The following is a 15,987-nucleotide window of genomic DNA, read 5'->3' as shown; positions in this document are numbered from 1 at the left end:
AAAGAGTTTTTGCATCTTCTTTAATAGGTACATCCACAAAATAAATCAGAAAGTTTTCTTGTGCACACTTAACAAATTCCTCTCCATCTAAACCCTTAATACTATGGCAGTCTCAGTCTATGTTTGGAAAGTTAAAATCCCTTACCATAACCACCCTATTATTCTTACAGACAACTGAGATCTCCTTACAAATTTGTTTCTTAATCTCCCTCTGACTATTAGGGAGTCTATAATATAATCCTAATAAGGTGATCATTCCCTCTCTTATTTCTGAGTTCCATCCAAATAACTTCCCTGGATGTATTTCCAGGAATACCCTCCCTCAGCACAGCTATAATGCTATCCCTTAACAAAAACACCACTCCCCCTCCTTTCTGTCCTTCCTGTAGCATTTGTATCCTGGAACATTAAGCTGCCAGTCCTGTCCACCCCTGAGCCATGTTTCTGTAATTGCTATGATATCCCAGTTCCATGTTCCTAACCATGCCCTGAGTTCATCTGCCTTCCCCGTTAGGCCTCTTGCATTGAAATATATGCAGTTTAATTTATCACTGTATACTCTGCTTTGTCCCTGCCTGCCTTGACTGTTTGACTCGCTTTTGTCTTCAACTGTACCAGTCTCAGATTGAAATCTTTCCTCACTATCTCTCTGGGTTCCAACCCCACCACCCCCCCACCCCAACTATCTCCCCGCCCCGCCCTACCTTACTAGTCTAAATCCTTTAAAATCTGATTGAAGATTTGGAGCTCGGGTATCCGTTGTTGTGGTTCTGCTCGCCAAGCTGGAAGTTTTTGCTGCAAACGTTTCGTTCCCTGGCTAGGGAACATCATCATCGCACTGATGATGTTCCCTAGCCAGGGAACGAAACGTTTGCAGCAAAACCTTCCAGCTCGGCGAGCAGAACCACAACAGTCTAAATCCTCCCGAGTAGCTCTAGCAAATCTCCCTGCCGGTAAATTAGTCCCCTTCCAATTTAGGTGCAATCTGTCCTTTTTGTACAGGTCACTTCTCCCCCAAAACAGCTTCCAATGATCCAAAAATGTGAATCCTTCTCCCATACACCAGCTCCTCAGCCAGGCATTCATCTGCTCTATCCTCCTATTCCTGCCCTCACTAGCTCGTAGCACCAGGAGTAATCCAGATATTACTATTCTTGAGGACCTCCTTTTTAAATTCTTGCCTAATTCTCTGTAATCTCTCTTCAGAATCTCAACCTTTTCCCTTCCTATGTCATTGGTTCCAATGACCTCCTGTTGGCCCCTTTCTCCCTTGAGAACATTCTGCACCCTCTCTGAGAATCCTTGATCCTGGCACCAGGGAAGCAACACACCATTCTGATTTTTCGCTGCTGGCCACAGAAACGTCTGGTGAGTCCCCTAACACAATCAATCACTTGGAACCCAAGAAATTTGGCTGTTCGTGCTACATTTCACTGAGAATCCATCGCCCTTACATATTCCAGAACAGCATACTTGTTTGGTATGGGGATAGCCACAGAAGACTTCTGCACTAGCTGCCTACCTCTCTTACCTTTCTTGGAATTAACCCATCTATGTGACTGTATCTGAGACTTTCCCCCCCTCCTATAACTGCCATCCATCACATCCCTTTGCTCTTGTAAATTCCTCATTGCCTCTAACCATCTCTCCAACCGATCCATTCGTTCTGATAGGATTCACAACTAATGGCATTTATTTCAGATATAATCCTCAGTAACCCATTAACTCTCCCTAAACTCCCACATCTGACAAGAAGAGCATATCACTCTACTAAAGGCCATTTTTATTTCTTTCAATCTACAGACCCAGAAAATAGCCCTGTTTTATTCCTCTACAAAACACTGCTCCAGGTTAAATTAATACTTATGGCTTATATTTTAAGTTTAATCAAGAGACATAGCTCAATAAAACATATAATCAAGAAAAAACCCACTCTACTCACTGCTGCAGACTTATTTTAAGGCCGCACTTAAAATCCACTTGTCTGCTTCTGTGCTTTGACCACTCCCAGACAGATTCCTCCAAGATCAGTTGTGAATTTCACTGTGTGTTAATTTCCCAGATGCACTCCGATGTTCAGCAATACATGAATTCAACAGCAAAGGCAGTAACTGCTAACTCTGTCAGTTAGCAATGTGGGTTTCTTTCTCTCTCTCTCTGTTCGGCACTGACCTCACCATGTGCTTCCTTGGTCTGTTCTTCTCCCTTTTAGAAGTGCTGCAGTTTGGAACTTCAGGGACTGCATGTGTGTCAACTCCATCTCTAATTATAATATACCAAGCAAGCATTCAATCTGTATGAAAAATTTACTTACCTGTTAAATGAATTGTATTTCAAACAATGGTGCACAAGACAGTAACAGAAATTGCAAAATGATGAAAAATGTCTAATATCGAAGATGAACACCTAAAAATGCTTTCTCGCCTTTTCCTATCTAAATGATTCTAAAAGTGTGCTTGAATTATTCATTTATCCCTTTCTCAAAGCCTTTATGAGATTCCTCTTTTACAATTCTTTGCCTTCTCTTTATATCTCTACATAGTCTTCAACCAACACATTCCCTCACCCACACACAGCCACACTGATGCCTTTCTTCTAAAAACCCTCCATTTTTTCTGTAACCTCCTCCAATTCTTACAGTCCTGATGAGAACCCCACACTCCTTCAATTCTGGACTTCTGTCTATCCAGTTCTTCTACAACACACACTCCAAAACTACTTTTTGTGCTTTCACTCAACTGATTTCACTAACTCTACAATTCCCTCCCATAACCTCTCACCCTTGCTAATTCTCTTTCTTCTTTTAGAAGCTCTTTAAAACTTATCTCTTTGAGTAAGTTTCCTGTTACCTGTCTGAAAGTCTCTTCCTTTGCTTCAATGTCAATTTTTGTTTGGCCATAGAGGAGCCCTTCGGACGCTGTACTTTATTAAAGATACTATATAAATGCAAATCGCAGTTTGCTTATATGTCATTATACCAATTACTCACACCATCAAAAAAACAACAGACATATTGCCAATTGGTCAAGTAAGTAAATGCACTAGATAGTGTGGCACTGATCCATGCAAATCAAAAAGGAACAAAAGTTCAGCTGTGTTAGGTTAACAGATCTCATCTGGGGATAACTCTTTCAATATCTACACTGCTGAACATGTCATTATGCTGGTTTGCAATGAGCTTTCTAAAGGAATAACTTAATAGAATTTTATGCAATGTGCCTTTCATTCAGTTAATATTAAAATTTATTCAGCTGAATCAGGACATAAATCCCGACAATTTAATAAATTTCAGTATCAGTTTTGGAATGTCAGAAGTTAGGTAGATGTATTGATACAATAATCAATCTATTGTTTGATAATTTCCTGATATACTATGATAGAACTGGCACATTTCTGTAAACAGAACTTTCAGCAAACTGTCAATGAGCAAGAGATATTCTATTAAAAAGTAAGCAGCACATAAAATAGTTTGTGAATTCCTGAAGTTCGTTTGAAATGCTAGCTTTTGAAGCTCAGCAGTAGTTTTACAAATCAATGTCCATATCTGATGCCATGTGGTGGTAATGATAAAAAAATCACAAGATTAGCTTCCTTAGTTCTTCCTGAGCATTATATAAAACTAAAGTTTAAAAACTTTTGTCTGTTCACCAGGAGCATCCAATTTATATCTTAAAGCGTGATAGACTTTCTTCGATCAAACAAACCTGTCAGTCCATTCATGAGAAATTATAGGGATTACTTCAATATCTTCACTTCCAGCCAAGCTTAACTATGACTTGAATATTATTGAAAGCATTAAGTACACATTATGCACAACATTTTGTCAAATAAAATGTATTCTGTTTTCATTTTGATATTTTTTATCCACTTCTGCCCAAAGCTGAAAACTGACATGTTGGAATCGAAACTTGGGGCTCATCATTAGTAATTGATATACCATCTTCGTACTACAATTTATAGATGTTCCAAGCAGACCTGAGAAGTCAATTTTGTTGCCAGTCTGTATTGCATTAGCTGGTTTTAGCCAGAGTGAAACTGAGACCAGAAATCTCTCTCGTTGCTGCCATTAGCATTTGCTAGAAGGGTCTACATATTGACACCCAGCTTTTTTGGACATGTTTTTTGAAGACATCTTTTTTGGCCATCATATTTGGAATGGGACTTGAATCCTGAGACTTTGGTTCTCAGTCAGGGACACTACTCACTGTAGCACAAGACTTCCTTCATTTTCAAAATGAATGACATCTGAAGAACCAATACATAAAGCCACTGGTTTGCTTTAATTTCAGATTCACAACACATGCAGTATTATGCTTCTGTTTCAACCCAGGCTACCATATGTTGGTGTTTCAGAAGGAAGTTGGCTTTTCTAACTCACTTTGCATGATATCAATGTCAACCACACATATCATTTCAAAGGGGATGCTGCATCCTGTTAGAACCACACATATCATTTCAAAGGGGATGCTGCATCCTGTTAGACAGGGCTGGATTGGAGGTTGTCTTGACCAATTCAGAGGTTTGGAGACTCTAACATAAGTTGTTGGAATTAGCTAGATCATTTAACAGCCATGAGATCAGTCAGATTTTCCCTTCACCCATTGTTAATCATGCGCAAACCTGTTACAATAAAACATTGAATGAGCTGTTGTTTTCTGAGAATCACTGCGGGATGAGTCATAGATTCATAGAATCATACAGCTGTACAGCACGGAAACAGAACCTTCGGTCTAACTCATCCATGCCAACCAGATATCCCAACCTAATTGAATCCCATTTGCCAGTACTTGGCCCAGTTCCATCTAAACCTTTCCTGTTCGTACACCCATCCAGGTGCCTTGTAAATGTTATAATTGTACCAGACTCCACCACTTCCTCTGGCAGTTCATTCCATATACGTACCACCCACTGCGTGAAAATGTTGCCCTTAGGACTCTTTTGCATCTTTCCCCTCTCACCCTAAACCTATAGTCTCTAGTTCTGAACTCCCTTACCTCAGGGAAGCGACTTTGACTATTTATCCTATCTAAGCCCCTCGTGATTTTATAAACCTCTATAACGTCACCCCTTAGCCTCCAACGCTTCAGGGAAAACAGCCCCAGCCTATTCAACCTCTCCCTCTAGCTCAAATCCTCCAGTCCTGGCAACATCCTTGTAAATCTTTGCTGAACCCTTTCAAGTTTCACAATAACCTTCCGATAGGAAGAAGACCAGAACTGCAAGCAATATTCCAAAAGTGGCCTAACCAATGTCCTGTACAGCCACAACATGACCTCCCAACTCCTGTACTTAATACTCTGACCAATAAAGGAAAGCATACCAAACGCCTTCTTCATTATCCTATCTACCTGTAGCTTTACTTTCAGGGAACTATGAACCTGTACTCCAAGGTCCCTTTGTTCAGCAACATCTCTAGGACCTTACCATTAAGTGTATAAGTCCTGCTAAGATTTGCTTTCCCAAAATGCAGCACCTCACATTTATCTAAATTAAACTCCATTTGCCACTCCTCAGCCCATTGGCCTATCTGAGTTCTGTTGTAATCTGAGGTAATCTTCTTTGCTGTCCACTACACCTCCAATTTTGGTGTCATCTGCAAACTTACTCACTATACTCCCATGTTCACATCCAAATCATTTAAATAAATTATGAAAAGTAATGCACCCAGCACCGATCCTTGAGGCACTCCACTGGTCACAGGCCTCCAGTCTGAAAAACAACCATCCACCACCACCCTCTGTCTTCTACCTCAGAGCCAGTTCTGTGTCCAAATGGCTAGATCCCCCCATAATCCATGAGATCTAACCTTGCTAATCAGTCTCCCATGAGGAACCTTGTTCGAGTGCCTTACTGAAGTCCATATAGATTAAATAGTGGTACCACATTAGCAAACCTCCAGTCTTCCGGCGCCTCACCTGTGACTATTGGTAATACAAATATCTCCGCCATGGGCCCAGCATTCACTTCCCAGCTTCCCACTTGACCAAGTCATGGGGATTTATCCACCTTTGTGCATTTCAAGACATCCAGGACTTTCTCCTCTGTAATATAGACAACTTTCACGATGTCACCATGTATTTGCCTCCATTCTATATCTTCCATGTCCTTCTCCACAGTAAACACTAATGAGCATTTACTTGGTGTTCATTTTCACTGCTGCTCAAAAATGTTAGAACATCAAACATACTATTAAAATATATCTTTAAAAATATTTTACTTCCTGTAAAAGCAAAGCTCTGGAGTATGATTAGATTACCTACAGTGTGAAAACAGGCCCTTCAGCCCAACCAGTCCACACCGACCCTCCAAAGAGTAACCCAACCAGACCCACTTCCCACTGACTAATGCACCTAACACTATGGGCAATTTAGCATGGCTAATTCACCTGATCTGCACACTGTTGGACTGTGGGAGGAAACCCACACAGAGAGAATATGCAAACTCCACACAGACAGATGCCCATGGCTGGAATCAAACCTGACGACGCTGGTGCTGTGAGGCAGCAGTGCTAACCACTGAGCCACCGTGCCGATTGACTGGTGTATTTTAGGAAAATATATTCAAGATTTGTTTCAGCTGCTTTTGTTTTCCTGAAATGAGGACACTTTCCTAGATAAGTATGTATTTAAAGATTTTACAGATGTACAGTCACACATATTTTATTCAAATGTATATTTCCATTTATTTTATTAAGTCATTGTATCTTTTGATTCTGTCTTGCTTATAGGAGGTATGAACTGATGCAGCCCGATTCTTGCAATGACTACACATGCAGTGAGTACAATGCAATTCAGTGGAACAAGACAAGTTCTTGATCTAGGCTTCAAGTTTTTTTCCATTGATCCCCCATACCCTCATGGAGCTCACCACCACCACTGGTGATTTTCAAGGGTTTAACCTTGGCTCCTTCCAATTCTCAGCGACATGCTGCTACTTGATAACATCGTTCAAAAGCACAATGTTAACTTTCATTTGTATGTCATTGACATCTCATCATTACCTCTCTCATTTCCTTTACAGGGGTTAAACCTTATTGTTGATCTAACATCCAATACTGGATGAGCAGAAATATGTGCCAATCAAACATTGGGATGATTGAATCCAATTGCAAGCCAAACACCATTCAGTAACTAATGTCTCCATCCCTGTCTTTGGCAACAGTCGGAGACTAAACCAATCTGTTCATAACCTTGATTTCATGCTTGATCTCACAATGAATCTTTATCACTAAAATGGCCTTATTTCCACCTCTCTAACAATACCCAACTTTGACCCTGTCTTAGTTCATCTCCTGCTCATGATTCATGCCTTTCTCGTCTGAAATATTCCAATATACCCAGCTGCTTGTCCACATTGTGTAATCCAATAGATTGAGACCATCTAAAACTTTGTTGCATGTGTCTTAACTCACACCAAGTCTGGTTCAGCTATTACTCATGAACTTGCTAACTTAGGTTTTGTTCCTGATCAGTGTGTTGATTATAAAAGTTTCATCCTTGTTCTCAAATCCCGCCATGCCCATTCCTTAACCTCTTCCCATCATGTAATCCTTTAAGATATCTGCATTTGTCTAATTTTGGCCCTCTGAGCATCATCAATTTAATTTACTCTATCATTGGTGACCGTGGCTTCAGTTGCCTAGGCCCCAAGCTTTGGAATTCCTTCCCTGCATTTCATCACTTCTGTATTGAGTTTTCTTCGTTCAAGACACTCTACTTCTTTGATCAAGTTTTTGGTCATCTGACCTAATTTCTTCTTGAGTTGCTCAGTGTCATATTTTGTCTTGTACTACTTTAGCAAATCACTTTGGGGGTAATGTAAAGAGTAATAGATAAACACAACCAATTGATTTGTTTAAGATGTCTCTTCAGGTTCAATCAGCTTTACTCATAGGCAGAACAGGCAATGAAATATAACACATAGATGGATATTTAGCATCATTGATTGGATATAGTATAGAAAGGAACAATTATCATTTTTACAGGGACAAATCAACCAAACAAGAAAAATCCTTCTCTAGCATTGTTATAATGTCCAACAATAACTGCATCAGAAGTAACTTAAAATTAAGAAATAGGAAGTACAGAAAGACCATTCAATCCATTAGATTTCCCAACTTATTTAAATTCCTTGGGCAATGAAGAAGCACATTTATTACCTGCAAGAAGATTAAATCAATTTAAATTTCCCCCTGAGACAATCCAGCATTACAATTTACATTTTTTAGTCTTGTTGGGATACAATACAGAAATTACATTTTCACATTTCCTGCACAATTGAAAATGTAGCATTTTATACAGTTGAATATTCTATGGTGATATGTATCATGTCGAATCATCTCAGTCAGTGATGGTTCATGAGACTTCATAAGGAAGCTAAGATCCTCAACCAGTAAGGTAGGGCGTTTTACTCTCAGACTTACATGACTATACAACACTCCAAACAGCAGGGAACTCTTTATGCTTTTAATCACCTGTCATGACAACACAAAATAGTCTGTTTTCCCAATTAATAAATACAATTGATCTTTTTTTTTCTATACAATTTAACTTTACCATGCTAAACCAACACATTCATCCAGTCCCAAAGTGGAAAGACCTTGACTCAAATCTAAAATTTATACAATCATGTTTAATATAACTTATCTTTATTACTGGAACAATAAGTAAGATTGACAGTTCCATACATTCAGATGAGGAATGGAAATATAATAAACGTAGATAATTTAATAACCAGCACTTTAAGTGACTTTAAATCTAAACAAGCATTTCACTTAATAATATTTTAATTAATGGTTATCGTGTTTAATTTTGTGAATCAATGAAAATTTTACTCTATTTTCTCTAATGTCATTTAGTTAAATCTTATTTATTTTAAAATAATATAAGGCCAAATGGTCTCAGGCTTCTTTCTCGTCCTTGGCTTTTACTGCATTGAGAGGTTTAGTTTCACAAGAAAAAAATCAATAAATGAAATCCTATTCTCAGTCAATCTTTCTAAACATATGGAACAGAGTACCGAAAGAGAGGCAGATAAAGGAACAAATAAAACCAGGAATAGATTGTTGAGTTAGTGTTGTGTTTCAAACTTATAGAAAGTGCATAAGGATTCAAAATAAATACATCACTCCAGCTAACCAATCGTTGTTTCTGTGTCCTAAAGGCCACCCTTCTGGTTGGAATTCCTTTGCAATCAAGAAAGCAAGTTGGTGAAGATTATGAACTTTCACTTTCTCTTTGGTTGCAATATGTAATTTGCTGTCATTCAGAGAGGCAAGACAGGTTTCTCTTTCTCCTGAAGTAAGAACTTCATTTTATATATTACTACATTACTAGCATCCCAATGATGGAAAATGTCAAATTCTGCCAACTTGATATCAGTTGGTTTAAGGGGCAAGCATACATGAAGTTGGGCCGAGGACATGGTTATGCAAGGCAGCCACTTTATTACATGTATTACTAGATCGTATTAACGTTTTATGTTTTTTTTACTGAAGCTACTCCTACAGACTCAAAGGGGTGGATATGTGCCTTCAGATAATGGATGACTTCCAACATTTATGTTTCATCAGGTTTCGTAGCTCCATTCTTGAGATAATAAACAATATAAGGTTTCAACATCAGATGGAATAGCATTATAAGACACTGGAGCAACTCACAAAGCCATCGAAACTTTAATATCACCACAACATTAATTAGCAATGTTTGGTTTTGTTAATTTTATTTTTCTCAAAACATTCTGTGGACTTGAAGCATTTAACTTGTCATTTGCATTGGCTACCATGGGTACAGCTCTGAAGTTTTTCTATTGGCTATACATCAAAACACAAGGAGATCAATTGATGGCAGTGTAATAAATTAACTGACAAAAAATGTTTGACTGAATAATAACATAATTTCTCACCAATTAGCCAAACATGCCAAGTCTCGTAGCTTTTATAATCTTACATGGCTTAAAAGGGTACAATTGTGAGTGGCTTCTGACTGGAACATAATGATGTTCATTTTGGATATGACATGTTAGGAATGGACAACAAAGACTGAAGGTAATAAACAAAATTGTTGGACAAGCTATATTTGGATGGGAACATGGCAAGAAGAGTGTCCCAGGGACAGCCACTGTTTCCAAATTGCATCAATGGCCTGGAACATTTACGTAGAAACTTAAGTGCTGATTGATCAAATTTGTAGATGGTTCCAAAATTAGGGGAGGCATTGAAATCAGAGGAATCAACGAAAGTATAAAAGGAGATGAATGAAATATGTTAACAAGTAGAAAGTTAGCACTTGAAATTTTAGATACAATTAAGGTAGGAAGAACAATGGGTAACACACATATATCATGATCAGTGTTAAAATAAGATGAAGTTAAAAGAGCACCTGAGAAGATTCTGTGCTGGACATATCAGAGCAGTGCAGAGCCGCAATGCAATGTCGAGTTGTATTCTGTATCCAGAAAACATAGAACATAGAACACAGAATATTACAGCGCAGTACAGGCACTCCAGCCCTCGATGTTGCGTCAACCTGTCATACCAATCTGAAGCCCATCTACCCTACACTATTCCATGTACGTCCATACGCTTGCCCAATGACAACTTAAATGTACTTAATGTTGGCGATCTACTACCATTGCAGACAAAGCATTCCATACCCTTACTACTCTCTGAGTAAAAAAACTACCTCTGACGTCTGTCCTATATCTATCACCCTTCAATTTAAAGCCATGCCCCCTTGTGCTCGCTGTCACCATACTTTGAAAAAGTATGTCCACCTGTCCACCCTATCTAACCCTCTGATTATCTTATATGTCTCTATTAAGTCACCTCTCAACCTTCTTTTCTCTAACGAAAACAGCCTCAAGTCCCTCAGCCTTTCCTCGTAAGACCTTCCCTCCATAACAGGCAACTTCCTAGTAAAGCTCCTCTGCACCTTTTCCAAAGCTTCCACATCCTTCTTATAATGCGATGACCAGAACTGTACTCAATACTCCAAGTGCAGCCGCAGCATAACCTCATGGTTCTGGAACTCGATCCCTTAGATTAGATTAGATTACTTACGGTGTGTTTATTACCTTGCCTCACAAACCTTGCCCTCTATTAATAAAAGCTAAAACACAGTATGTCTTCTTAACCATCCTGTCAACCTGGGTGGCAACTTTCAAGGATCTGAGTACATTTACACTACCAAGAATCTGACCATTAGCCCAGTACTTTGCATTCCGGTTACTCCACCCAAAGTGAATCACCTTACACTTGCCCGCATTAAACTTCATTTGCCACTTCTCAGCCCAGCTCTGCAGCTTATCCATGTCTCTCTGTAGCCTGCAACATCCACAACTCCACCGACCTTAGTGTCATCTGCAAATTTACTAATCCACCCTTCTATGCCCTCATCCAGGTCATTTATAAAAATGATGAACAACCGACCCTTGTGGTACGCCATTAGTAACTGGACTTCAGGATGAACATTTCCCATCAACCACCATTCTCTGTTTTCTTTCAGCAAGCCAATTACTGATCCAAACTGCTATATCTCCCTCAATCCCATTCCTCCGCATTTTGTACAATAGCCTACTGTAGGGAACCTTATCGAACACCTTGCTGAAATCCAAATACACCACATCAACCGGTTTGCTCTTATCTACCTGTTTGGTCACCTTCTCAAAGAACTCAATAAGGTCTGTGAGGCATGACCTACCCTTCACAAAATCGTGCTGACTATACCTAATCAAATTATTCTTTTCTAGATGATTATAAATCCTATCTCTTACAACCTTTTCCAACACTTTACCAACAACTGAAGTAAGGCTCACTGGTCTATAATTACCAGGGTTGTCTCTATCCCCCTTCTTGAACAGGGGAAACCACATTTGCTATCCTCCAGTCTTCTGGCACTATTCCTGGAGACAATGACGATTAAAAGATCAATGCTAAAGGCTCAGCAATCTCCTCCCTGGATTCCTAGAGGATCCTAGGATAAATCCCATCCGACCCAGGGGACTTATCTATTTTCACACTCTGCAGGATTTCTAATACCTATTTCTTGTAAACCTCAATCACACCCAGTCTAGCAGCCTGTATCTCAGTAATCTCCTCGACAACATTGTCGTTTTATAGAGTGAATACCGTCGAAAAATATTCATTTAGTGCTTCCCCTATCTCCTCTGACTCCACACACAACTTCCCACTACTATCCTTGATTGGCCCTAATCTTACTCTCGTCATTGTTTTATTCCTTAAATACCTATAGAAAGCCTTAGGGTTTACCCTGATCCTATCCACCAACAACTTCTCATGTCTCCTCCTGGCTCTTCTGAGCTCTCTCTTTAGGTCTTTCCTGGCTACCTTGTAATACTCAAGTGCCCTAACTGAGCCTTCACATCTCATCCTAACATAAGCCTTCTTCTTCCTCTTGACCAGAGATTCCACTTCCTTCATAAACCACGGCTCCCGCACTCTACAGCTTCCTCCCTGCCTGACAGGTACATACTTATATAGGACACACAGGAGCTTTTCCTTGAATAAACTCCACATTTCTAATGTGCCTATCCTCTGCAGTTTTCTTCCCCATCCTATGCTTCCTAAATCTTGCCTAATTGCATTGTATGTGCCTTTCCCCCAGCTGTAACTCTTGCCCAGTGGTATACACCTATTCCTTTCTATACATTTTGATCAAAATGTAACTCGGGGAACATTGCAATCAAAATGCATAGTGCTTTGGTCACACCATAATTGAGGTAATATGTTTACATTGAGCTTCAAAGAGAAGGATTCATGCACTGGAGACAATACAGAGAGAACCAAAACATTGTTGCCTGGTGTTACGGGTCTGAGATGGCAGGAACAACTGAAGAAACTCAAGATTTTTAACCTGAAAGGAGATGCAAGAAGTGAGCTTCTAGTAGCATAAGAGATACTCAATTGTATCGAGGAAAATATGGAATTGTTTTGAAGGCAACTTGTATGAGCAGGATAGGGGGTCATCGATTCAAACTGATAAATTTATGACTGATATTGGAAAGATTATGTTCATCCACAAGTGTTCAATACATGGAATAGACTGTCAGATGGAGTAATAAAGTTGAAAATCTTGCAATCATTTAATTGGATGCTATAATGGAATAAATACATGGTATTTCATTATTGATGAGCTGTGGCAGGTTAAATGGCTCCTCACTGACTTAGATTAGATTACTTAAAGTGTGGAAACAGGCCCAACAAGTCCACACCGACCCACAACCCACTCTCCTATATTTACCCCTTCACCTAACACTACAGGCAATTTAGCATGGCCAATTCACCTAACCTGCACATTTTTGGATTGTGGGAGGAAACCCACACAGACACGGGGAGAATGCACAAACTTCACACAGAGAGTTGCCTGAGGCGGGAATTGAACCCTAATCTCTTGCACTGTGAGGCAGCAGTGCTAACCATTGTGCCACCGTGCCGCCCACTTGGGATCATCTTGGGATCTTGTAAAGCAAATAAAATCACAACACTGTAACTTCATCATTTGCTGTTATTATTTGCACTCGTGAAAATCTGTTACAATGTTTGTTTCATGAAACAAAAAATTCAGAGGGTCGAGGAAGTCTAGATAGAAATGTGCAGACCAGCTACTGCTTTTGTTTAGTCATTATTAACCCTAACACGGTTAATTTATCCCAAAAGTGAATTTGAATACTGTTGAACATAAGCTTCTGATCAGGACGCATCTGTGGAGGGGCAAACAAGAGCTTTTGACGTTTTTACTTTTCGGGTTGCACTTGGGTTTCAGGTTTAAAGTTCTGAAGAAGGGACAGTGGAGCCAAAACATTCACACTGCTTTCTCTTCACAGATGCTGCCAGATACAATTTCTGTTTTTGTTTCTGATTTTCAGCATCGGCAGTTCTTTGTTTTTTTTTGTTCAGGTTTAACTGGGTGTCTCTCTCCCATTGACGCTGCCAAATCTGCTGAGCGTTTCTAAGATTTCCTGCTTTCATTTCAAACTTCCAGCATCTGCAATTCTTTTCCCTGTGTTCAAATTCTCTCAGTCATCCATAGGTTAACAACTCCACTATCGTGAAACAAATAGATAATGATAACTTTGATGACCCTCTGAGGGGATGTTTCTGGATTTGAGTTTAGGCCTTACTGAGTTTTTTTGATGACTCAGCATTAAAAGATTTTAGAAACTGTAGGAAAATTCATTAATCTGTTGACTGTGTATCTTTGTCTTGTAGTAATGTCATTGCAATTGCTGTTACTCCTCTGAAACTGACAGCAATTTCTGGAGATCTACATGTATAGTTCAACATAGAAACAAATTAAGATAAAGTTATGCTACATCTAGTGAAAATCAGAAGAACAATAACACCATCTAGGCTGGAAAAAGACAATTTGCCCACCATCCTCCACCCAGAGCTTATCTTTGTCTCTAATTTAATTACAGACGTTTAAAAATCTTCATCTTTCCTACTTTCTGTGGAAAGTTATTTCAGAAATTTACCATATTTTGTTTGAAAAAACTTTTTAGCGTTATCTAAACTTTCTTTTTGCTAATTTGCACCAAAATCTTTTCTATTATTTGAGAAGAAAGAGGGCACAGACTTTGTCAGTATTTCTACAGCATAAATTGCATTCTTTCTGTGCTGATGTTGGTCTCTTTATGAAATTTATGTGAATGTATTTTTGGCATGTCCGGTAAATGCCATAAACAACTGGTAAGCATTTGACCATTTTGAAGTGCTTCTCTCCAAATCAGCCAGCACTATGCATTTTCATGTAAATAGTTCTCATAAACTTTCTGTGGAGCAAAGCAGAAGCAGGTGCCGTGCTTTCACTGACTCCTAAGTCCTAATGAAAATGCTAACCCATTGCCTGGTCTGGGCCTTAGCTGAGGGTCACTGCTAGGGAGGCAGGTGACTTTAAAATCAATATCATAAGAGCAATTACTGCAGCTGCTGGAGATATGAAACAAACGAAAACAGAAATTGCTGGAGAAACTCATCGGGTTTGGCAGTATCTGTGGAGAGAAAACAGAATAAACATTTCAAGCTCGGTGACAACTCAGCCAGATCTGCTGAGTTTTTCGAGCAATTTCTCCAAGTTTTTGACTTTAAAATCAATCTTAGATGAGGGTGAGATCTCTGTGGACACCAGTAACTTGACCAAAAAATTAAGGTAATCTCAATCTTTGATTGAGATTACACGCTGCTGTGTAACATTGAGATTCGGATCAAAGGCAAATACAATCTCATTTTTACCTTTCGGAGTTCAAAAAATAAAATTCAAGTATGATGAAACCATATGAATGGATTTCAGATGAACATATGTGGCATAGTTGCAGACTGATGTAAGCGCTTATATAAAATGCATGAATTTTTTGATTGATGCATATTTGTCTTTCCGTTCTCCTTAACTGCTTCAGCCTTTTTTTTGTTCTCCTTTCCTTGGGCCTCTCCCATTTCTTCCTGCCCTTGTGCAACAATATAACTTAACTAAAGGATTTATATTTGTAATACACCCTTTCGTATAACACCCTTTTGTATTTGTATAACATCCCAAGCAATTCAGAGCCAAGTAAGTATTATTTGAAGAGTGTTGTAATGTAGAGAGACATGGCTGCCAATTTGCCCAAAGCGAGGCACTCAAACAGTAATCAATACAACATGACTGGATAGCCTGTATAATGCTGTTGGTTGAGAGAAAGTACTGGCTAAGATATAGGGAGTACTCTGATCTTCTTCAGCTAGTGCTCTGGCAAATTTTACATCCACTTGAGGAGTCATGTTAACATTTCTTTTGAAAGACAGCACCACCAGTTATGCACCAGTGTCATAGTATTGCCTGGAATATTACTGGACTATATGCTCAAGACTATATTAAGATACACATTAAAATATTGACTTAGCATAAGACCCAATTTACTCTTGTTTAAAATTGAGATGGCAAATTGTAGCAGAAGGCAAATAAAAGGATATCAGATAACTACAGATAATTA

Source organism: Hemiscyllium ocellatum, chromosome 25 (assembly GCF_020745735.1).
Source record: "Hemiscyllium ocellatum isolate sHemOce1 chromosome 25, sHemOce1.pat.X.cur, whole genome shotgun sequence".
NCBI lineage: Eukaryota > Metazoa > Chordata > Chondrichthyes > Orectolobiformes > Hemiscylliidae > Hemiscyllium > Hemiscyllium ocellatum.
This window is presented reverse-complemented; position numbering follows the sequence as displayed.